At 42.4% G+C, this 24,022-nt stretch overlaps 1 pseudogene; it reads right to left on the reverse strand.

Moving 5' to 3' along the window:
- LOC149286356 (serine/threonine-protein kinase SBK2 pseudogene) overlaps window positions 1-23,643 on the reverse strand; it is a 44,591-nt pseudogene extending 20,948 nt beyond the window's left edge.
- Between the last annotated feature and the right edge of the window lie 379 nt (window positions 23,644-24,022).

Genomic DNA, 24,022 nt, shown 5'->3' on the forward strand with positions numbered 1-24,022 from the left:
CTTTTGTCCTACCTACCCCTTCTCACTCCCTTCTCCCTATCTACCCCCTATCCCCCCGTATCACTCCCTTCTCCCTATCTACCCCCTCCTAACTATCTACCCTCTCCCACTTTGAAGTTCACTTACCTTTCAGGAGTCCTGCGGTGGGGGTGCAAGGCCTCTGTCTCCCAGCTCTGCCACTGTATGGAACAGTATAGAGTGATGGGAGTTATGATGTACTAGAGCATAATTATATAATGAAAAATACATTGGAAATGGTACAGCATAACACCCATAACTCTCACACACTTACCAATCCGCACATATACCAATCCACACACATACCAATCCACACACACACCAATCCACACATATACCAATCCACACATATACCAATCCACATATATACCAATCCACACATATACCAATCCACACATATACCAATCCACACATATACCAATCCACACGCATACCAATCCACACGCATACCAATCCACACGCATACCAATCCAGACATATACCAATCCAGACATATACCAATCCAGACATATACTAATCCACACATATACTAATCCACACATATACTAATCCACACATATACTAATCCACACACATACACCAATCCACACATATACCAATCCACACATACCAATCCACACATACCAATCAACTCTCACTCACTGAATGCTTTCCTACCTTTCCTCTTTTCTCCTTACAGCTTCTTTTCCTCCTCTTCGCTCCTCTTCTTCAGTTCTTCTGTCTTCTTCCGGGTCAGAGGGCACGGACGGCAGTGGGCACGGCTTCAGTGTTGTGCGCCGGGATCTGACAACAAATCCCGGCACACAGCAGCTGTTGCCGCGCGGATCGCAAGGGAGCGATATCGGAGGTCTTTAACAGACCTCCGGCTCCCTTGAGTGGTTTTAAGCCGGGTTCAAGGGTTGAACCCGGCTTAAAATCACTCAAGGGAGCCGGAGGTCTGCTAAAGACCTCCGATACCGCTCCCTTGCGAGTCTGCTCCTCCAGCGGCGGACATTGCTGTCCGTCTCTGGAGGGGTGCCGGGTGATGGCAAGTTGGCACCCCCCTGATGAGCGGCACCCGGTGCGGACCGCCCCCCCCGCCCCCCGCTAGGTACGCTACTGATTCTGGGCACCTTTTCTTAAAGGGACATAATGGAACTAGAGAAAGTTCAGAGGAGGGTCACAAAACTAATAAGGGGAATTGAATATTTTAGTTATCAAGAAAGGCTAGAAAAGTTAAATTTGTACACATTAGAGAGACAGTCCCTTACGAAAAAATTACTGCAGTTTTTCTGAAGTAATACTGCAGTTTTTTGGACATGAAAAAACTGCAATACTGCACTTTTACTGCAGTATTACTGCACAGTTACTGCAGTTTTACTGCATTTGTACTTCACTGTACTGCAGTTATTTTTGTACGGAAGTACAAATGCAATAAAGCTGCAGTACATTGAAGTACAACTGTAGGTTTGCAATATAAAAAAAAAAGTGCAGTAAATGTGCAGTAACACTGCAGTACAGTGAAGTACAAATGCAGTAAAAGTGCAGTAAATGTGCAGTAATACTGCAGTAAAAGTGCAGTATTGCAGTTACTTCAGAAAAACTGCAGTATTTTTTTTGTAAGGGGTGTCTTAGAGGGTATATGATAATGTTGTATAAATATGAACAGGGCCCATACAATGGGCTCTCTAAAGACCTGTTCATTAATAGAACATAACAAAGGACAAGAGGTTTCCCACTAAGACTTGAAGTAATTAGATTTTGTCTTTGACAGCAGAAGGGATTTTTTTACAGTAAGGACAATAAAAATATGGGATTCACTGCCTGAAGAGGTGGTGCTAGCAAATATATTAGATGCTAGACTTGGGCACCAGGGGGCTCTTCGTGTTCGTCTTCGTGCTCGTCTTCGGGGGGAAAAAACCTTCGTATTCCGCGAATATTCGCCCGTTCCTGTCTTCTCTTCGGGCGAATATTCGCGGACATTCTTCGTGCTCGTTTAATCTTCGTTTCCTTCCCGGTTGCCTTGCAGGGGTTAATACGGGGTTAACAACACATCGGAGCAGCAGCAGCTGCCGTGAAGGAACGTGTGTGCAACTCTATTGGTCGTTTCGGCAGGGGGCTGGTCTGGCATCAACTAGTGAATTGCAGAACGCACTTCATTCGTTGATGGCAGGCCAGCCCCCTGCCGAAACGACCAATAGAGTTGCACACACGTACTGAGGTGTACTGTACACAAAATGACCTAGAGACAAATGCTCCAAGGAACTTGGCCTCCGTTTATCATACACAATCACACATCCATAGATGTTTAATAAAAGAATAGGGATTATTTTACATTTTTAAATTGATTTTGGACCACTTGTAATACATGCCTAACATTTGCTACCTATTTACAATGGCATACTTTGCAACAACCCAACATTTACTGGACAGGACTGGAAAAAAGCAGGACTGTCCACCAAAATCTTGGGTGTGTTGGCAGGTATGCGGATGGAAAAATGTTGGACAAGAACTAAAAAATAGCTTAGGGTTAATGTACGGTTATGTTTAAGATTAGTAGCAGTGCACTGCTTTGGTTAAAGATGTATTATGTCTAAATAATAATTTAATTTTAATGGGTTTTAAAAAAAAATTAGGGGTTTATTTAAATGTATTTTAAAGTTAGATTTATTATTTAGTACTTTATTATATTTATTTAATGTTTATACTAGTGCTACCTACCGAGCTATAACTACCAACGTGTATTTGCATACCTAGTTTAGCTAAATTAGATGGGACAGGACTGGAAAAAAGCAGGACTGTCCCTGAAAAAGTTGGGTCTGTTGGCAGGTATGTGGATGGAAAAATGTTATAGTATGAAGTGTGAGTTATAGCGTTAATGCTAGTGAGTGTAGAAATGAAGGCCAGGACAAATAACAAGAGGAAAGGTCCTTGTGATTTTTGCATTGTACGTGTATGTGTTATGTGTGTTATGTGTGTTGTCACTTGTCACTGTGTTATATGTGTTATGTGTGTTATGTGTTATGTCACTGTGTTATTTGTGTTATTGTGTGTGTTATGTTTGGTTGGTTGTGTATCAGAAGGAAAATAATGAAATGGAAATGGAAAAGGAAATGGGAAAGGCGAATGAGTGGGCAATTGGCGACCCACTCACCTGTTTCACCCCAGAGCAAAGCATCCAAACACTGTCAGTCCTAGACGTTTGGCAGCGGACTTCCAGAGCTCAGACACAAGGCCCTAGCGTAAGCTGGCCACTCCGGCGGAGGTAGCAGGCGTTGCCACACCGCAAACAGACGCAGCCAGAGGGGAGAAACTGCCCTTACCATTAGGGACATTTGAGGCATGACACTAGCCAGGAAGCGAACTGGCATCGAAGAGACGCTGGCATCACCACCAGCAGCAGCAGCAGAATTGGGAAAGGCGAATGAGTGGGCAATTGGCGACCCACTCACCTGTTTCACCCCAGGGCAAAGCACCCAAACACTGTCAGTCCTAGACGTTTGGCAGCGGACTTCCAGAGCTCAGACACAAGGCCCTAGCGTAAGCTGGCCACTCCGGCGGAGGTAGCAGGCGTTGCCACACCGCAAACAGACGCAGCCAGAGGGGAGAAACTGCCCTTACCACTAGGGACATTTTGGGCATGACTCTAGCCAGGAAGCGAACTGGCAGAGAAGAGATGCTGGCACCACCACCACCAGCAGCAGCATTGAAAAATGGGAAAGGCGAATGAGTGGGCAATTGGCGACCCACTCACCTGTTTCACCCCAGGGCAAAGCACCCAAACACTGTCAGTCCTAGACGTTTGGCAGCGGACTTCCAGAGCTCAGACACAAGGCCCTAGCGTAAGCTGGCCACTCCGGCGGAGGTAGCAGGCGTTGCCACACCGCAGACAGAGGCAGCCAGGGGGGAGAAACTGCCCTTACCATTAGGGACATTTGAGGCATGACACTAGCCAGGAAGCGAACTGGCATCGAAGAGACGCTGGCACCACCACCAGCAGCAGCAGCAGCAGAATTGGGAAAGGCGAATGAGTGGGCAATTGGCGACCCACTCACCTGTTTCACCCCAGGGCAAAGCACCCAAACACTGTCAGTCCTAGACGTTTGGCAGCAGACTTCCAGAGCTCAGACACTAGGCCCTAGCGTAAGCTGGCCACTCCGGCGGAGGTAGCAGGCGTTGCCACACCGCAAACAGACGCAGCCAGGGGGGAGAAACTGCCCTTACCATTAGGGACATTTAAGGCATGACACTAGCCAGGAAGCGAACTGGCAGAGAAGAGACGCTGGCACCACCACCAGCAGCAGCAGCAGCAGAATTGGGTAAGGCGAATGAGTGGGCAATTGGTGACCCGCTCACCTGTTCCACCCCAGAGCAAAGCATCCAAATACTGTCAGTCCTAGACGTTTGGCAGCAGACTTCCAGAGCTCAGACACTAGGCCCTAGCGTAAGCTGGCTACATTGGCGGAGGTAGCAGGCGTTGCCACACCGCAGCAAGTGCAACCAGGGGGGGAGAAACTACCCTCTCCATTAGGGACATTTAAGGCATGACACTAGCCAGGAAGCGAACTGGCAGAGAAGAGACGCTGGCACCACCAGCAGCAGCAGCAGCAGCATTGGAAAAGGCGAATGAGTGGGCAATTGACGACCCGCTCACCTGTTTCAACCCAGGGCAAAGCATCCAAAGACTGTCAGTCCTTGGCGTTTGGGAGCAGACTTCCAGAACTCAGACACTAGGCCCTAGCGTAAATTGGCTACACCGGCGGAGGTAGCAGGCATTGCCACACCGCAGCAAGTGCAACCAGGGGGAGAAACTACCTTAAACATTACAGATAAAAAAAATTAACTTTCCAAGCTAAGAGCTGGGTAACCCAACTTGGGCAGATTGAATTTAAGGAAGGCAATCTGCTCCATCAGATGAGGTGCCATGCGTGAGCGCTGTGGACTCAGTATGTTTCCAGTCATAGAAAACACGCGCTCACTTTGAACAGTGGTTGGCGGACATGATAGTAGCTGCTGCGCAACCCATGAGAGTGCAGGCCACACACTCTTCTTTTCATCCCAGTAGCTAAGAGGATCAACATTAGGCGCAGAGGGAACTTCACAGAGGTAAAGTTTGACCATTTCAGCAGCACTACTCTCCTTTCTGCTGCTAGCTCTGTCAGATGGTGCAACTATACTCCCAAGTGCCTCTTCCCAAAACGCAGCTGCTCCACTCAGCTGTGTTGTGCTGCTTGTGGCACTGCTGCTGATGCTGCTGCTAGGAGTAGCAGACCACATCATCTCTTCCTCCTCCTGCACCTCTCCCTCCTCGGACAGCATTCCCATTTTACGCTGCCAGTCACGCACCTTGTTGACCAATTGCTCCCGGTAGCTACTGAGAACATTAAATTTCAAAGCTAGCTTTCCCTTAATTCTTGGATCGCAAAGGCACGCTAGCATCATTTCGGGACTCTCTTCCATTCGTTTGCGAAGGTGTACTTTTAGCAGATCCTTCAGCTTCCTGACTATGGCTGCTATGTCAGGATGTAGAGTGCCACCTTGAACAGCCTCACGGTTTCCAAGGAACACATCCATCTTGCTGCCTAGATGGGAGAACACTGGGATTACCTGGGCCAGACTGGCAGTGTTTGAGCTTAAATTTTCTGTGGCATCCCTGAATGGTTTAAGGACTGCCACTAGCTGGGCGATCACTGTCCAATCCTCCCTATTCAATGGAGAGGTAATCCCAATATTGTGCTCTGAGGCAAGATTATGGATTGCCCTCTGCTGCTCCAAAATCCTCTCGAGCATGTCTAACGTGGAGTTCCACCGTGTACTGACATCCTGACGTAGGCAGTGTACGGGAAGACCTGACCTCTCTTGCTCTTCCCTCAAAAGTTGGCTAGCCTTAACACTATGGTGAAAGTGCCCAGCGATCTTTCTGCAGCGGGACAGAACTACTGCTGCCACATTAGTTCCTTCTGACATTGCTGCCTTCACTACAAGATGGATGATGTGGGCTGCACAGCGCACACCAACAATATGACCATCTCGCAGCGCTTTCACCATATTGGCACCTCCGTCAGTTACCACAAAACCAACTTCAACATTGGTGCCCGCCTCTGCTCCCACCCAAAGGCTAAACATTTTCCTCATCGCATGCAGAATGTTTTGGGAAGTGTGCTTTTCATCCATCACTTCTGCATGGAGAAGGAAAGATCGGTAGCCTGCTGCAGCAGCTTCCTTAGACACACCGGGCTGCCACCAGTGTGCTGTCAAAGAAAGAAAGGCATGCTGGCCGCTAGGTGCACTCCACAAATCTGTAGTGAAATGAACAGACTGACCAGCAGCCTTGGAAAGCTCCTCTTTCACTGCTGCAACACAGGACCGATACAATGAGGGGACAATGTTCCTGCTGAAAGTGGAACGTGACGGAACTGTATATTGTGGAGCCACAGCCGCCATCAATTGTTTGAAAGGCTCCCCTTCGATCATAGAGAAGGATGCCCCTCCAACAGCAATGAACTGACCAATCAGTCGCGTTACTTTATTGGCCTGCTGTTTGGGCATTGACCTTTTGGATTGGAATGCCACAAATTGTTCCAGGGTGGGCTGGACATGCAGTGCTCCAACCTGCCTTGGTCTCTGGCTGCCAGCACTAGTTGCTGCTGCTGCTGCTGCTGCTGCTATTGGCTCAGAAGAAGAAGCTGTTGGGGTTTTTCCACGGCCACCAGCTATGCTGCCTGCACTAAGTTTTCCCTCTGCATCTTTCCCCAATAGCACAGCGTTGTGTTGAGTGCTGAGGTGATGCTTCATGCTAGCACTGGTAAAATGGCCAGACACTTTCCCTCTGCTTATTAGCTTCCCACAATGTTTGCACTTTCCATAGCGCCCTTCTTCAACATTTTCAAAGTGCTCCCAAATTGGGGCGCGCATAGCCTTGGAGTGTGCCTTGGGTGCTGCTCCTACTGCTCGGGGTGGATGAACAGAGGCAGAACTAGTAGTGGTGGGACTGGTGGTAACAGTACTGGCCATAGTGGGACTGCTAATTGCTTTAGATTTGCTAGGTTTTGCTGCTGCTGCTGGTGGTGGTGGTGGTGGTGATGATCGTAGCGGAGAAGGTGGAGGCTCAGGGGAAAATTGTGCACTAGTCATTTGGACACTGCTCCCTGAGGAATCTGATTCCTGACCACTCATCTCCTCTACTTCCTCTGGCTCATAGTCTAGCTCTTCATTAGCCAGATCGAATGGAATTCCTGCTAGGCTGGAGCTAAGACTGATATCGTCGTGAGACTCGTGACTAGTAGTAGTGCGAGCAGGAAGAATAGACTCTGCACTTGGCCTCTCAGTCTCAGGCTCCTCTGCTACCTCGCTAGGTGGAGTTCCACTATGTGTAGCCCTCTCTCTGTCTTTACAAAAATTTTGTAAGGACTTGGTGGCTTGCTAGAGGTACTAGGAGGACATGGCGTGGCGGTACCAGTGGGAACAGTAGGCGCAGCACTAGTGGTGGTAGAGGCGGTAGAGGTGGGGGTGGTGGTGGTGGTGGTTTTCCCTACAAAGGAATGAGATCGCTTTGGTTTGGGACCCCTCTGAGTCTTGCTGCTAATTTGGCTCTGCTTGGTACCTTGCATGCTGCTGGTGGATGGGGAAGATGCTGCTTGGGGCAAAAGGCACTTCTTTTTAGTCACTGGGCTGGTACTACTTGTGCTACCCTTTAACTTTGAACGTGCTTCTGGTGCTTTAGGCTTTCCGTAAAAAACCATAGAGCTTGTGGGCCTAGCTGCACTACTACTGCCTGCTTTTGGTGCCTTTCCTTTACTTGATGATCCTTCAAGCAATGCTTCCCCAAATGATAAGCGAGAGCTTGGCCTACTTGGCCGACTAGACTGACGCAAAGGCTGCATCTTAGAACTGGTGGTGGTGCTGGTGGTGGTGCTGGTGGTGGCGGTGGTAGATGGAGCTTGTCCCTCCTTAGTCCCAAAAGGAGGATCCATTTCAAATTTTGTGTTGTGTGTGTAGTGTAGTGTAGTGTTTAAAAAACTATAAAAAAAATAAAAAAAAATAAAAATAAAAAAAAAGGAAAAACGAATTAAAGACAAAAAATTAGAGGAAGTTCTCTTCAGTGCTACTGCTTAAAAAGTAAAACTATGCACTACTGCACTGTGCTGTGTGCAATCTGCCAAAGTGCTAAAGTTATTTAAATTATTAACTCAAGATTAACTATTTAATAACTAGCAGTATTTTATTTTTAATTTGAATTTACATGGGCCTAAGAGCTTAGCCTACTACTATGCTAGCCTAAAGCTATATTTCCTTACTATAAGTCTACCTCTAGGCAGACGCTCTCAAACCCACTAAGCTAAAGTGAGGTTAAATCAGATTCAGTATATGATTTATTAATTAATATTAAGTTATATAATATTAATAGATTAGAAATAATTTACTTATATATTATGTATTATAGATAGAAGAATACAGATTATGAATTAGAATTTAGAATTAGAATTACTTATATTATAGATTATGAATTAGAATTTCTATTGTTATATATTATTTATAATATATTATAGATTAAGATTAAAGAAGATTAGAATTATTTTAGTACTACAGCTAGTAGCTTGAAGCTTTGCTTAGTACAGCTCGTCACAGTCAATTTTTCTTGAAAAGAATTAGAAATAAAATAAAATGTCACAGCAAAACAGTTAGCTTCACTGCTGGCTGCACTCACTAGCCCAACAAGTTCACTTCACTGATGGACTGAGGTGAGCAAAACACTAAGGGTACTTTTAATAAAATTGAAATAAAATGTAAAATAAATGAGAAAATCTTTGCAAAACAGTTAACGTCACTGCTTGCTGATCAAAAAAAAACACAGCACTTATGCGGCTGCACTCAGTAGCCCAACAAGTTCACTTCACTGATGGACTGAGGTGAGCAAAACAAATGAAATAAAATGAAAGATTAATTAAGAAAAATTGACTTGGTCTCTTGCTGTTGCTAAAACAAAGCACAAACTATAGAGCTGCAGCACCAGTACTAATAAGATTAGCTGAACTATACGCTAGTAGTAATTATTTAATATTATTACTTTTATTTATAGCTAATTTAATTAACTATTAAGACAAGAAAGAATTATAGAATTATTGATATTACTGATTTTAGATTAGACACTAGTAGATGTCTTGAATGTCTACAGTACACTCTACACTAGTATACTATTACTAACTATAACTGACAAATATATATATAATTTTATAATGAATTCAATTATTAATTATATTAATTAATATTACTGATTTTAAATTAGACACTAGTAGATGAATGTCTACAGTACACTCTACACTAGTATACTATAGAATATATATATATATATACGACTGACAAATATATATATATATAATAATGAACTATTAAATTATAGATTCTATTAAATTATTATTTATAAATTCTATTTAATTTATTTAAGCAGGACAGGCAATAGGCACTAGTGCCAGCCCAGGGCAAGGGCACCCCAGTGCCACTGAGGCACTGGGTGCACTGTCAACTCAACAGCACTTACACTACAGTTGATGACAAATTAAATAAAAAAAATTAAATTAATCAAATTATTATTATTAATTATATTAAGTAGCACTGAAGTGAGGATGAAGTACACTGTGAGAAATGGCAGGCTAAGGCTTACCAGTCTCACACAGAACAGAACAATCTCTCTCTGTAACGCTCGGATGCAGCACAGCAGTGTTGCCAAAGCAGTCACAGCGAAAAATGAATGGATCTCTCAGGCAAGCTCTGGTCTTATAAAGGCGCCTTCAGAATTCAAAAAACAGCAGCACAGGCATTGGACGAGACCCTTAGCGTGACGGCACAAGAGTGAGCTGATTGGACAGACGAGATCAGCTCACTCCTGTTTGAAATTTTGGCGGCTGCGCGGCAAAAACGAAGACGATCACGAAGAATCTTCGATTCTTCGTGGTTGTGAGTCTTCGTCTTCTCCTACGTTTTGCCGGCACCTTATTCTCTTCGGCGTGTCTTCGGAACGAACAAAAAACGGCCTCTTCGTGCTCGTTTTCATGTTCGCCCGAAGACGAATGCGCAAGTCTATTAGATGCCTTTAAAAGGGGCCTGGATACTTTTTTAATAAAGCAAAGAGGGCTATGTATGTAGTATTGAAATTAATAGTTATTTGGTGCTTGTTGATCCAAGGAGAAACCGGATTGCCATTTGGAGTCAAGAAGGAGTTTTTTTCCCCCATTGAAAGCACAATTGGAAATTTCTCACCTAAGGGTTTTCGTTGCCTTCGTTTGGATCAACAGCAGTTAACAAGGAATAGGAAAAGGGTTGAGCTTGATGGACGCAAGTCTTTTCTCAACCTAAAATACTATACTACTATACTAAAACTCGGTGATTCAGAGCTATCCAGATCAAACGAAGTGTGAAACAGCAGTTTGTCACTTAAAAATCAGATTTCTCTTGTGACAAAATCTGCCTTCTTTCATCTGAGGAACATAGGGAGGATAAAGCGCCTAATCCCACCTGAGGACACTGCCACCCAAATTAATGCTTTTGTGACATCTTGTCTGGATCACTGCAACACACTATACCTAGGCTTCCCAGAAAAAGAACTTCATCGCTTACAGATGATCCAAAATGCAGCAGCCAGGCTATTAACAAATCAGCACCACTTATGTCATATAACGCCTATTCTTCACTCTTTGCATTGGCTTCCTACTAAATGGAGAATCTATTTTAAGGTGGGCTTGTTGACATTTAAAGCCCTAAAGAATCAGGGCCCCTGTTACCTGAAAGAGTTAGTCACACTACATCTCAACTCACCGTCTTCCATCTACACATCTTCTTCCAGTGTCCAGAGTGCGCAAAAAAACAGGCTCCAATACATTCTGCCATTCAGCTCCTACACTCTGGAACTCTCTGCCACATTCAGTCAGGGAAGTTCCATGTTTAGATAATTAAAAAGAAAGACAAAACTCATCTTTTCTCCCAAGCATTCAGCTAATTCACTTTTATCCACATTAATGTCCAATTATGTAACTATATTAAGTTACTAGATATTGTGGAATCTTAGGATGTGGAGAGAAAGGTTAAATGTTTTCTGCATTCTGGTGATAAAAGTCTGATGCTCTGGGAGGTAGTATTCTTCTGTAGAAGAACATGATATATATGGTAGAGGGTAGAGGGGACCATTAGTGTAGACTCGGGGTCAATTTCAGGGCACAAGATGTCTGCTTAATATTACTGAAAACCCACCCATGTCATACATATTAATGTTCTAAGCTTTGCCTTTTATGGTAAAAAGCAGAGTTATTCTAATTGTGCCAACCTTTAGTAGGAGTGTACTTATTTTCTTTTGTGATCAAAGTATATATATTGTGTGATCTCCCTGCTTTTGTGCAGATCTCCCTGCAGCTGCTTGTATCCGGAATAAACTTTTATACATTCAAAGAAGTCTGGTGGTCATCACAACGTTTGATTTCCACACCAATATGTTATATCCCTGTGAAGCGCTTTGAGTCCCACTGGGAGAAAAGCGCTATAAAAATGCCTGTTGTTTGGCATAGAATTTCACAACTGAATTAGGAAGGGAAGACCAAAACACCTGAGCTCCCCACCTAGGGGGTAATTTTACATGCACTAGATAACATAACTGTTCTATTGTTTGTGCATAATAGCTTGCAATGGTTGCAAATAAAGTTTTTTTCTTTGGGACTACATCTGAAGCCACAGACATTAGACCGAACAGAGAGCTGTGTGAGCTATATGTATAGTCTGAACAGCAGCAAACAAAGCTGCAATTTTGTAGGAAAGTACTAAGCCCTAAAAACCTCTATATGGTGTCTGGATTCAAGCTTTATGAACCACCTAAGGTTCTTTAACAGATCTGTTAAAGATCTGTGGAAGTGGCTGCAATCAGACAGTTGTATAAATAAGGGATGGACATCACCCCTGGTGTCTCGAGCTGCCTTTACTACCTCAAATGCTTTTTGAATACATCTGGGAAAGATGAAAGGCAGAACTGCAGAGACAAAAACTGAAGACTCTAGGGTCATCTGGAATCACAATTCTCAACAAACAGAAAAGTGGAAGAAAGAATTGGACATGTATATACTGTATGTGTCCTGCAGAACTAAAGTTAATAGGGGGAGACACTGTCTGAAGAAAAGGCCTAACGGACAATTGGCATCAGCACTGAGCATATTTGGAAAGGTGAAAAGTATGGCTAAGGTGTTTGTTTTGCTGTTTGCATGACTTGGAAGCTCTTGTTGTGGATATTATCTCTGCAGGAACGAAGGACTTTTTTCTAGCATGTGTCATGGATCTATTGCATATTCTTAGTTTTTTCAGTCTGTAGATCCAATCTATAACCAAACAGTGTTAAAACTTCAAATGAAATAGGAACACAGCTTACACTTAGCTGTAGAGTCAGTTTCAACCAAAGAACATGTTGAGCCACAGCAGAAAGGGTAGATGTCATAGCTGACAAACACAGGGACTAAATATATGCACCAAACATGCAATCTGCAGCCAAATGAATATTATAGAGGGATTTTAGTAGATGATCCCTAGATGTACCAGGTGTAATGGCAGATTTCAGCTGACTCAGAGTGACATGGTCACACAGGTGGTGATAGCTACATATTACTGTAGTACATAGGATCTTTAAGGCTGGCACAACCCTCAGTAGGGATTGTAGATCTATGGGATAGAGTAGCAACATGGAAATCTACTCTAGGATACCCCAGCCTATCTAAGTAGGAAAAGTAGGAAAAAAGCCTTAGGTCTTCTGGACATTATCATTTTCTAATTAATAGGTTTTTATTCCCTCAATCATACCCATGATCATATCTCTCATAATCTCCTTTCTGATGATATCATGCACAGAAAGACACAATGGAAAACAGTTCATGAGGTTAACTAAACTAGATTCTCTAATTTCCCTAACTAGATTTTCCAAATTTCCAATAGAAGAAATGCACTTTTCTCCTGAGGTTCAAATGACAAAAGGGACTCAAGAGACTCATAGTATCAAGTATTATTATATGTAAAAGAAGACAAGTTGTTATGACTTCAGCTATGACATAAACTGTACAACTGAAATAGGACCATCACTGATCAATTCATCAAGTAGACAATAGGAACATAACTTTTTGATTAGGTTTTTGGCTGCTTAGTGCTATAATCCATGTAAATAGGACTCTGAGATGTGGTAGCACTAGGTGGAGGCTACACAACTACAATAAATTAGTTTAATCAGAAGCTTTAAACCTTAAATAAACATTGATGAAATACAGTCCTGGGTCCCAAATCCACACCTACTGGCAGCTGCGCGAACAATTATGCAGGCTGCAGGAAAGTCACTGAAAAAAAGTGCTCACCAATCCTCTTCTCCCCTCTCTTGCCTCACTCCTGAACCTACTCCTACTTCAGCTCCTTCCTCTTCCAGCTGGCTTCCTGCCCGTCAGTTCCTCTTCCAACCCTCACTGGTTGCAATTTCATTTTGAGTCATGCAACTCATCTTCATGGACACTATCACAGGTGAAGCAAAGGCTGATTCTGTGCAACGCATATCAGGATGGGATAAGGTTAGCTGAAAAACCTATAAGCACCCCTTTAATCCCATTACTAAGACTATGGAGGAGCTGAGCTTGAGCACACTGGCAGCTCCCCATTTGTTTGTGCTCATCTATTTCATTTCTCTATATCTAGAAGAGTTAATAGTTACATACTATATGATTAAAAGTTACATTTTATGATTTTCCTTTTTCATCTAGTTGTTGATAAAGATTGGGATGGTCTGTTAAACTAGTATAGTATAGTTTAGTAGGTTGAAAAAAGACTTTAGTCCATCAATTTCAACCTTTCACACATACCCACTTCTAAAGTTGATCCAAAAGAACGCCAAAAAAACCCCTACTTGGGGCAATTATCAATTATGCCATGTAACAGAATGACCTGTCATACAGAGCCCCGAGGTAGTCAGAGATGGCTCCAACCTGGCTGCCAAACAGGCAGGAACTCCATTGTTTAATTAATCCCATCAATAGGATTGCTGCCTGGGGATTAAAGGTTGGGTTGAATACATGTATCTGTTAATTTATGTTAATGAAGTTCTCTGGATATATGAGTCTATGTTTTACATCAATAAACTGTTCATTCCTGCTGTACTCAGTTCAAGGTAGTTGTGTCTACTTATAGGGTACACATAGCAGGGTTCCAAGGTGCGCATGCTGACTGGTGCTGGAAGTGATTCCGGGGACAACAGGAGGATACATGTGGGTGATCTCTGGGAGTTACTACAGCTCTCTTGGTGAACCCGTTACATGCCATAACAGGGAAAAAATCCTTCTTGGATCAAATTGCTAATACTACTGTCCTTTTAACAGTTGTAGCCTTTTATGTTATGCTTAACCAGAAAAGCATTAAGACATTTCTTAAAAATATCCAGAGTTAGATAATACAACATCTTTAGGCAGATAATTCCATATTCTTATTGTTCTTACTGTGAACAACCCTTTCCTATTCTGATGCTGAATTCTCCTTTCCTCAAGTGTCAACTGATGACCCGTGTCTTTTGTAGAGACCTTTTGGTGAACAGATCACTAGAGAGCAGGGGCGTACCTAGAGTATTTGGCACCTGGGGCGGATCCTGTATGTGGCACCCCCCCCCCACACACACACTTTAAAACTGCATAGCTTCTACCATTATATACCGGTGCAGACACTGAAGGTGGTACAGCATAACACTTACTGTTATCATTATATACTGAGGCAGACATTGACGGTGGTACAGCATAACACCTACCACTATATACTGAGGCAGACAATGACGGTGGTACAACATAACGCCTATCACTATATACTGAGGCACATATTGACGGTGGTACAGCGTAATCCCTATCACTATACATTGAGCCAGACATTGACAATAGTGCAGCATAACTCCTATCACTATATACTAAACCAAACATTGATGTGGTGTAGGCCTACCACTTCATTAGTAGTAGGGATGCACCGAAACGAATTCTGGACTGAAACCGAAAATGCAGCATTTACCTGGCCGAAACCGAATATGACCCCCCCCACACCATAAAAAAAAATCTAACACTTTTATTTAAAGTAAGTAACACACCAAAATAGGACAAAACAATTAAATAACAATATTAATATATATATATATATATATATATATATGATTGTTAACAGCAATCACATTCCTGTCATGCCCAGACATACCCAGATTCCAGGATGTACTCGCAGACTTGGCATGATAGGAGTATGATTGCCCTATCTACCCCTTCTCACTCCCTTTTGTCCTACCTACCCCGTCTCACTCCCTTCTCCCTATCTACCCCCTCCTAACGATCTACCCTCTCCCCCTTTGAAGTTCACTTACCTTTCAGGAGTCCTGCGGTGGGGGTGGAAGGCCTGTCTCCCAGCTCTGCCACTGTATGGAACAGTATAGAGTGATGGGAGTTATGATGTACTAGAGCATAATTATATAATGAAAAATACATTGGAAATGGTACAGCATAACACCCATCCCTCTCACACATTTACCAATCCGCACATACCAATCCACACACATACCAATCCACACACACACCAATCCACACACACACCAATCCACACATACACCAATCCACACATATACTAATCCACATATATACCAATCCACACATACTAATCTACACACATACCAATCCACACACACACCAATCCAGACATATACCAATCCACACATATACTAATCCACACATACCAATCCACACATATACTAATCCACACACACCAATCCACACATACCAATCCACACATATACTAATCCACACATACTAATCCACACATACCAATCCAGACATATACCAATCCACACATACCAATCCACACATATACTAATCCACACATACTAATCCACACATACCAATCCACACACACACCAATCCAGACATATACCAATCCACATATACCAATCCACACATATACTAATCCACACATACTAATCCACACACATACCAATCCACACACATACCAATCCACACACACACCAATCCACACACACACCAATCCACACCAGTGGCGTCGGCAGGGGGGGGCCAGAGGGGGGGTTAGAGAGTCAGAAGAGGTAGATAAGAAGTGAGAATGGGTAGATAAGGATAGATTGGGAGGGAGAGGGGGTAGATAGGATAGATTGGGAGGGAGAGGGGGTAGATTGGATAGATTGGGAGGGAGAGGGGGTAGATTGGGAGGGAGATGGGGGTGGATGGGATACATTGGGAGGGAGAGGGGGGTACATAGGATAGATTGGGAGGGAGAGGGGGGTACATAGGATAGATTGGGAGGGAGAGGGGGGTACATAGGATAGATTGGGAGGCAGATGTGGTAGATAGAGAGGCAGTTGTGGTAGATAGGGAGGGAGAGGGGGTAGATAGGATAGATTGGGAGGGAGAGGGGGTAGATAGGATAGATTGGGAGGGAGAGGTCTTTATGGGACAAAAACGGTGTACGTTCAGCTGTTTGGGGACAAAGTTGACATAATGTGTAACTTAGGTGCTGGTCAGGTTCTATGTGGGCAGTGTGGACACCAGGGTTGGCTTTGGGGTGTGTGACCAGTGATCTATGCCTGTAATTTAGGGGGTTTTATCTATACCTTTAATGCAGAGTTTATATGTAATTTCCAATTGATTTATATCTGCAAAGCTGGGTTTTGTGTCATTCTGTTCATCTGTATCGGCTATATTTCCATACATTATTAATGTTTACCTGCAAATATAGGATTTGCATGTCTTATTCAGCTGATCAATACCTGGAGTGCTGTTTCCATGTGTTGATTATTTGATCTAAACCTTCAGTGCTGAGTGTTCATGTGATTTCCAGTTGATCTATACCTGCAATGCTGGGTTTGTGTGTTCTGTTGGTTTATACCTGCAATGCTATGTTTCCATACATTATTTATGTATACCTGCAAATACAAGGTTTTTTTTAATCTCTTTCAGTTGCATGTGCTGTTTCCATGTGTTGTTTATTTGATCTATACCTGAACTACAGGGTGTAAGTAAAAGAGCGCTATGGTTTAGTGAATGAGGGGACAAAGGGACTCTGGGGATGATTACAGGGGAGAGGACCTCTCAATGTCACGGTGCAGTCAGAAGGAGGGAACACTGCACTGACTCTCACTGTCTTCCCCTGATCTGCAGTCAGTGTGGCAAATATATTGGCTGCAGGGGCTAATATTAATATATATCGGAAGCTGGGACTAATGTTTATATATATCGGCAACAGGGGCTAATATTAATATATATTGGCTGCAGGGCCTATTATCAATAAATATTGGCTGCAGGGGCTAATATTTATATATATTGGCTGCAGGGACTAATACTATATATCGGCAGTAGGGGCTAATATTAATATATGTTGGCAGCAGGGTATAATTTCTATGTATATCGGCAGCAGGGTATAATATAAGTATGTATCCGCAGCAGGGGCTAATATTAATATATATCCGCAGCAGGGGTTAATATTAATATATATCGGAAGCAGGGTGTAATATTTCTATATATCTGCAGCAGGGTCTAATATTTATATATATTGTCAGCAGGGGCTAATATTAAATAATGAAAAATAACTGTCACTTTAGCTGTTATTTTGAAATCATATTTTAATCACGGTCTTTACTTCAAAGAGATAAGTGCATATTATGTAGTTAAAAATGCACGTCTAACGTGTGTGTGTGTGTATATATATATATATATATATATATAGTGTATATGTACCGTTTTATAATTGGCCCCCCTACTTTGGTCCCTGGCCCCCCATGTGCCCCCCCTAAATATGAAACCTGGAGACGCCACTGATCCACACACACACCAATCCAGACATATACCAATCCACACATATACTAATCCACACATATACTAATCCACACATACCACACATATACTAATCCACACATACTAATCCAGACACACACCAATCCAGACACACACCAATCCAGACATATACCAATCCACACATACCAATCCACACATATACTAATCCACACATACCAATCCACACACACACACCAATCCAGACATATACCAATCCACATATACCAATCCACACATATACTAATCCACACATACTAATCCACACACATACCAATCCACACACATACCAATCCACACATATACTAATCCACACATACCAATCCACACATATACTAATCCACACATACACTAATCCACACATACCAATCCACACATACCAATCCACACATACCAATCCACACACATACCAATCCACACATATACCAATCCATACATATACCAATACACACATATACCAATCCACACATACCAATCCACACACATACCAATCCACACACATACCAATCCACACACATACCAATCCACACATACCAATCCACACATACCAATCCACACATACCAATCCACACATACTAATCCACACACATACCAATCCACTCTCACTCACTGAATGCTTTCCTACCTTTCCTCATTTCTCCTTACAGCTTCTTTTCCTCCTCTTCGCTCCTCTTCTTCAGTTCTTCTGTCTTCTTCCGGTTCAGTGGGCGCGGCTTCAGTGTTGTGCGCCGGGATCTGACAACAAATTCCGGCACACAGCAGCTGTTGCCGCGCAGATCACAAGGGAGCGATATCGGTTGAACCCGGCTTAAAATCACTCAAGGGAGCCGGAGGTCTGTTAAAGACCTCCGATACCGCTCCCTTGCGAGCCTGCTCCTCCAGCGGCGGACATTACTGTCCGTCTCTGGAGGGGTGCCGGGTGCCGGCAAGTTGGCACCCCCCCTGATGAGCGGCACCCGGTGCCGACCGCCCTCCCGCCCCCCGCTAGGTACGCTACTGCTAGAGAGCTGTTTATATTGACCTTGTATATATTAGTGATGTCCAGTTCATGAACATATCGTTCTTTTGAACCGATTCTTTTCAATGAACCGGATGAATCAGTTCAGTAGACTGAACAATTTATTTGAAACCGTTCAGTCTGTGAATCATTAACTGCACTGGTAATGATCCTAGAGTGAGTCATCTGCACAGCACACAGACTCAGGTATCAGGTTACAGCTGAGCTCATCAGTTCACGGAATAGTTCAGAGCAACTATGAGTCATCAGTTCGCTGAATCGTTCAGAGCAACTCTGAGCTACCAGTTCATTGATTCAGACTTCAGAGCACATTTAAGTCATCAGTATACAGTACACTGACACTATTATACTTTTATAACTAAATACAGGATTAATCTTCACTGCCTCCAGGATTTAGATTCCCCTTAGTTTGCAGCCCTTTACCTCTAACTGCACCTTAAGTTAACCTTATTAAATTAAATTAACTCCTCAGTCCTTACCGTTAAATTAACCCTAAAAACCCCATTGACCGTAACTGTCCCTAAATTAACCCCCACCTCCCCTAACTTTCAGCACCCCAAATATTAATCTTATACTTTCTGTGAGTTTAGTTACTGAGCAGTGTGGGCACATATTACATTGCTGTAGAAGGCATGAGGATTCATAGACTATAATAAAAGGGGCGGGGCCAATTTTTAGTGTGACTGCAGGGAGTGACTGGGAAGCAGCAAAAGGAACCGATTCACTTTACTGATCCAAACTTCCCATCACTAGTATGTATTTGTACAATGTGATCAGATCCCCCCTTAGATGTCTCTTTTCAAGTGAAAACAAGTTCAATTTTTCTAGGCTTTTTCTAGCTCTATAACATCCTTTTAAAAAACTGGTGCCCAACATTGCACTGCATATTTAAGGTGGGGCCTCACCATTGCTTTATAAAGAGGTAAAATGATATTTTCACCTCAATATTTGTCAGTGTCTGCATACCGGACCCCAACAAAGTCACTCACCTGAGTACCCGCTATCTGTGAGTACCGGATCCAGCATTGTGTCTCCAGTGGCTCCAGCTCCTCCGGCTAACGTGTACTGGACTACGCTACATTTGGTGAACTTGACCCTGTCGATGCTTCCTGAACTGGGGTTATCCTGCATACCGGACTCCTCCATCTCCCAAACCTTACCTTTTTTAATACTCCTCTTTATGCATGTCAATACCTCACTGACTTTTGCAACCACTGACTGGCACTGCACTTTGTTGTCAAGCTTGAGAATTTACCATTAACAACAACTCTTTGCACGCTGTCACTAAGCCAACTTCTAATCCAAACACAGGCATTTTCTACAAGATCGATTTGTCCTAGCTTATACAATAACCGCTGGTGTGTAACAGCGCCAAATGCTATTGCAAAATCTAGACCGACAACATCTACAGAAACACCCTGATCTATACACATTTACTCACAACATCATAGAACGCAATTAAATTGGTCTGACACGATCTGTCCTTCACAAAACTGTGCCGACTCCTACTGAGGATATCATTGTTTACAATATATTCCTGTATGCCAACTCTCAAACAATTTCCCCACAACAGATTTAACAGGCTCAGGTTTGGATCCTTTTTTAAAAAAAGGGAAACACATCAGCTGTATGCCAGTCATTTGGTACAATTCCCAACTGGAAAGATTTTTTGAAAATCAAAAACAATGGTCTGGCTATTTCTTGACTAACTTCCTGTAGTATCCGTGTGTGTATCCCATTTGGCCCCGGAGCTTTTTCTACTTTAAGCTTACTTAATTGTTTAAAAACTTTACCTTGAGTCAGCCATTCCCACGATTGATTTAAGGTTACTGTAGTGCTGTTGTGCTGAATCAGCAGATAATGGCTCTTCTTTGTTATATAAATGAGGGGAAAAAAGGCATTTTTAATTGCTGCCTTTCTTGATCCTCACTAACTAACTTACCATCTCCAGATTTCAAAACACCTACATTGTCACTCCTAAGTTTTGTGGCATTAATGTACATAAAAAATCTTTTTGGATTTGTTTTGCTCTCCTTGGCTATCATCTTTTCATTGTTAAATTTAGAAACACGACTTCTGTCTAGGGGCGCTTGAAACTCACAATCTTAATCACTCAGATAAAACAAATAACATATACGAAAAAATATAGTGTGATAAGGTAAGACACTTTGGAACTTCAGGACAAAACATCAATGGTTGCACTCACAATATGCATAAACCTTTTAAGCCTTCAACAGCCAACTCCTTGGTGTGTGTGTGTCAATTCGTCAACACGGACATGGAAGAAAAGAAATCTACTTTTTCCGGCGAAACGCGTTGAGAAGAATTTTCTAAAGGGCTCTTTTTACTTATACAGACTTTTTAAAGTCTCTTTTATTTTCTTAATGTCTTGTATGACGAAATAGTACCTCCTACTGAGGACTATTTGTATGGTTATCTTAATTCCAGAATAAATTACTATTTTTTAGCACACTATTTTGGTGCAATAGTAGTTATTCACTTACCTGATATTTGTCAACACCACTGCAAGGAGGGGGAGAATCCAGAGAATTCTGAAGAAGCACAGAAAGACCACAGAACTACAGCATCTACAGGCATGAGACATCTTTGCTAACTGTAAGTGCAAATCTAGTCTGGCGTGTCCAATCACACAACAGTACCACACCATTGTGTTTTCTGTATGTTTGTGCTTCCTCCTACATATACTCTGTTGTCGGACCCCGAGGTGTTGATTCATACAAAGCTTGATTGATCCATATACACTGTGAGTGCATATATATTCACCATAGGATCATTTGTGTCTACTACTACTCCATCATAGTTTTCTTTTTATTTTTTTACATCTTGGAACCGGTTTACAAGAGCGCCCCTTAGTGTTTTGTTTCTGTATGTCCAACACCGGGAGAGTGTTGTAAAGGGTTGCAGCCAAGTATCCGGGCAATAAGAGAAAGGAAAGTATATATTCATATCCTATAATCACTTCTTTATACTGGTTTTCACAACCCTTAGTTTCTGCTGTAGCACCACCTGGTCACTTCCTTCACCAAGGCCCTCCCAGACCTGTGACCCGATACCTTTGGGTGGGACTAGCTAAATGGGCCCAGTTCTTCCCCAGGTGGTTCTGCTTTAACCCATAACAGCTCAGGGGTGCACAAAAAAAACATACAACAAAATATTGTTTTGGTGGCCTGGAACAACATGAGGAAATTATGTCAGATCCTGTGATGCTTGTGATCATCGTAAGGAACCCTGGACCGATCCTGCCAGTTTTCTCCAACTACATGATATCCCCACCAAACCTTGACTTTTATTCTTCAAGTACCTTTTGCACACAAACATGACCCCACCATAGTTGTGGCAGACTTTCTGACCAAAATAGCCAATATTCTTCCCCCAAAGGGACAAGTGAGAGCGGAAAAAAACAGCCATTAAGTCTTTAAGGGCGAGTTTGAATTACATAGTATTCAACTAGATTCTGTCTTGCCTGCTCCATCTAACTACTTGTTTGGTCATGCTTTGGTATCCTCTCAGCTCGTCTGTTGGTGTTCCTGTCTCCTGATTTACATAGTTACATTGTTAACGAACATGCAAAAGACTCAACTCCATCAAGGTAAATCTTTTCAAGGTAGTCCTATCTATGTATATTTTGTCTCCTTGCTTGTTGATACTCTAGTTCTGACCCAGCCTGCCCCTAAGATGCCCTGCCTTTGCAGCTGTTGCACGAGTTTCAGTTTACCCATAGAAGTTGCTTACAAAAATACCTTTTAGTGGACCTGTTAATACGATTAACTATAGTGTATCATTTCAGACCCTTGAAAATGAATTCAGATGTAATATGCAATTTGATGGGAAAATATATATATGAAGTTATAAATTAAGTTTCAGATCAGACTAAACAAGAGCTCCCGGCGCAAAGTGTGTGTGTGTAGAGCGTACATACAAGAACCACAAAAACAAAACAACAATGAATAGCTGCCAAATGTGTAACTGTCCTGTCTTTGTTTAGTTCTTCTGGTAACCCTGGACAGAGAGCTACTATATGCTGTTTGCCTTGACCCTTAACACTAAGGAAACATGGATGGTGCTGAGGGCACTGAGCTGAATCAAGCTTAAAACAGCATCCCATGTAAATACATCTTGTTTTATAAATGTATATGTGAAATCTGATGAGTGTGTGATGAGTACTGATCTCAGTCTCTAATAATCTGTTTATACTGCAATATATTTTTCTTTATATTGACATTTTAGTTTCAAATAAAATTAGTGCTTACTCTAGGCTTTATGATGGATATCAAATCCCTTTGCAGAGCAGCTTCATAGAGAAAACCGTAATGCTGTGTTGATTCAAATGCTATACCGTACATTCCAATGATATTAGGATGAGCTGAGAGAGAAAGAGCAATACAGTATTCATATAGGAAGTGGTGCTGTTTTGTGCTTGTCTTTGGAAGGAGTTTTAATGCCATGGGTGTCCCTTAAAAATAATGATAAAAAGACATTTGTGAGAAGAACAGAAACAAGCTTGTATTACCAACATGTAAGATGTTCATGTTACAAAATTCCATTAATCCTTTTGAAAGTTACACATTATTTGCTAAGTTTACCTTTCTGTCGATGGATAACTAGTGTCACTTGCCCATATTTTCCCTTTCCAAGTTCTTTAACGACTTTATAGTGATCAGCTATCTCCATTCTGATTAGGCTCTGGGCAGTAAGTTGAATCATTTCCTCGAGATTTCTGGCTGCCTCTGAACCACCACTCATATTCATGTTTTACTAATCCTAGCAGAAAATTAAAAAAAACTTAATAAATAACACTTAATAAATACTACTTTTGCAAATGTAACAAACTGTAAAATAATTCATAACAGTTTCTTGTTTTTCCAACAACACATTTAGCATTGAAACATAGACTGTGTCGGCAGATAAAAACCATTCAGCCCATCCAGTCTGTCCAACTTTAGAATACTTTCCTTAGTCCCTGGCCTTATGTTATAGCTAGGATAGCCTTATGCCTATCCCATGCATGCTTTAACTCTCTACTGTACTAACAACCCCCGCTGGAAGGCTATTTCATTCCTCTACTACTCTCTCTGTAAAGACATATTATGACTATGTCCTATTTATTTGGTAGTTTTTCTTATTTTAA

Source organism: Sceloporus occidentalis, unplaced genomic scaffold, assembly GCF_023333645.1.
Source record: "Sceloporus occidentalis isolate IW3139 unplaced genomic scaffold, rSceOcc1.0.p SCAF_70, whole genome shotgun sequence".
Taxonomy (NCBI): Eukaryota; Metazoa; Chordata; class Lepidosauria; order Squamata; family Phrynosomatidae; genus Sceloporus; species Sceloporus occidentalis.